This window comes from Limulus polyphemus, unplaced genomic scaffold, assembly GCF_000517525.1.
Source record: "Limulus polyphemus unplaced genomic scaffold, Limulus_polyphemus-2.1.2 Scaffold11007, whole genome shotgun sequence".
Lineage (NCBI taxonomy): Eukaryota > Metazoa > Arthropoda > Merostomata > Xiphosura > Limulidae > Limulus > Limulus polyphemus.
In genome coordinates, this window is record NW_013676617.1 from 13,571 (window position 1) to 16,410 (window position 2,840).

The following is a 2,840-nucleotide window of genomic DNA, read 5'->3' on the forward strand; positions in this document are numbered from 1 at the left end:
TAAAAACGTGCATATTAACATATAAGTGTTGTGTTTCAGTACAGCAATCACGGTAGCTAACACTAGATTAAAAACGTGCATATTAACATATAAGTGATGTGTTTCAGTACAACAATCACGGTAGCTAACACTAGATTAAAAACGTGTATAATAATATATAAGTGATGTGTTTCAGTACAACAATCACGGTAGCTAACACTAGCTTAAAAACGTGTATATTAACATATAAGTGATGTGTTTCAGTACAACAATCACGGTAACTAACACTAGCTTAAAAACGTGTATAATAATATATAAGTGATGTGTTTCAGTACAACAATCACGGTAGCTAACACTAGCTTAAAAACGTGTGTATTAACATATAAGTGATGTGTTTCAGTACAACAATCACGGTAGCTAACACTAGATTAAAAACGTTTATATTAATTTTAAGGCAGACATTTCAATTACTTTTCTTTACTGCTGAGACTAAGTGACAGTCGGTAGCTCTAAACGTTGCCATAACATCTCCACTCTGGAAACCAGCCTCGTTCCGGAAGTCGGGGCAAGTTACTTACGTCACTTGTACCAAACAATTATTTCCTTGTTAGTGGGGGTGATGGTGAAAACAAAATGAATGTTTAACAGGAATTTATATGTGGCTTTAAAGGAAATTAATGTCTATTTATAAGTTGTTTTTTATTTGTCATTCGCGTTTAATTTTATTATAAACAGTTTTTATAATGACATCATCGAGACGAATCAAGTTCGGTAGAAGTTTAGAGTAATTGTTACTCTTCTTTCCTACTGCCAACGCCCCCATTTTTTGTTAATTAAACCGTCTAATCTTACGGTTATGTTGTTGTCAATTGAATCTTCGTGATTATACTTTACATTATGTTGTATGCTACCCGTAACGTTGTGGTAACGTCTGTCACTGTTTGTTTGTAATTAAGCACAAAGCAACACAATGGGCTATCTGTGCTCTGCCCACCACGAGTATCGAAACCCGGTTTCTAGTATTGTAAGTCCGCAGATATACCGCTGTGCCACTGGGAGACAATGTTGATCAAACCATAATTTTTCAGTAATGCCTTTCAAACAGTAACTTTGAAGTAATGCCTTTCAAACCGTAACTTTGTAGTAATGCCTTTCAAACCGTAACTTTGTCATAATGCCTTTCAAACCGTAACTTTGTAGTAATGCCTTTCAAACCGTAACTTTGTAGTAATGCCTTTCAAACCGTAACTTTGTAGTAATGCCTTTCAAACCGTAACTTTGTCGTAATGCCTTTCAAACCGTAACTTTGTAGTAATGTCTTTCAAACCGTAACTTTGTAGAGAGATTACTGGTTAATTGTATAACTCTTAGCCGATATCTAACCTTTTAAAGCCAAGAAACAAATCTGTTGATCAAACACAACTAATTTTGGAGATTAATCCAGTGATTGATGGTTTTATCAATAATAATAAATCTAAGTACGTAAATCTCTAAGTATACATAAATACTTTGTTAAAGTTCTAACTTTATCTACTTGTCAAGCTACGTGTCTTCTGTTTACATGGATTCTGATTAAGGCCGATACGTTAAAGTTTGTCATTACCTAAATTAAGGTACCGAGTCTCATGACAAGATAGCCCACAGTTTCCAGTTACTATACATACTCTGTGTGATGGATACTAACTCATACATAGACACACATCTTTCGAGTGAGATTCTATGAAAGAGTAAATGAGACTTTAGCTATTTAAAATCGTAGGGTTATAGTGACATCCAAGTCGCTTTGCTTAAATAATGCCTCTAGTTCTAATAGAACGTATAAAGAAAGCTGGTGTGTGCAAAACGTGCTACTATCTGATGCAGAAATTGGAGAGATAATTTCTTCAAGTACTTACTTATGGACTTCGCCGCTTGGGGGCTTCAATACTAGTTTATTTGACGAAATTTATCCCAAGTTAAAGAATAAATTACAAGGGCATCAGGGTAATAAAATATTTCAACACGCAACTAGTGCACTGTTTAATACAAGATATGACTGTATCACTAAGATAGTAAAGTGTGAACCATGCAACTAGTGTATTAGTGATACAGTCATATCTTGTATTAAACAGTGCACTACCTGCATGGTTCACACTTTACTGTATTAGTGATACAACCATATCTTGTATTAAACAGTGTACTAGTTGCATGGTACACACTTTACTATCTTAGTGATACAACCATATCTTGTATTAAACAGTGCACTACCTGCATGGTTCACACTTTACTATCTTAGTGATACAGCCATATTTTGTATTAAACAGTGTACTAGTTGCATGGTTCACACTTTACTATCTTAGTGATACAGTCATATCTTGTATTAAACAGTGCACTACCTGCATGGTTCACACTTTACTATCTTAGTGACACAGTCATATCTTGTATTAAACAGTGCTAACCATGCTGGTAGTGCACTGTTTAATACAAGATACGACTGTATCACTAATACAGTAAAGTGTGAACCATGCAGGTAGTGCACTGTTTAATACAAGATACGACTGTATCACTAAGATAGTAAAGTGTGTATCATGCTGTTAATGCACTGTTTAATACAATATATGACTGTATCACTAATACAAGATAGTGTGAACCATGCAACTAGTGCACTGTTTAATACAAGATACGACTGTATCACTAAGATAGTAAAGTGTGAACCATGCAACTAGTGCACTGTTTAATACAAGATATGGTTGTATCACTAAGATAGTAAAGTGTGAACCATGCAGGTAGTGCACTGTTTAATACAAGATATGGCTGTATCACTAAGATAGTAAAGTGTGAACCATGCAACTAGTGCACTGTTTAATACAAGATACGACTGT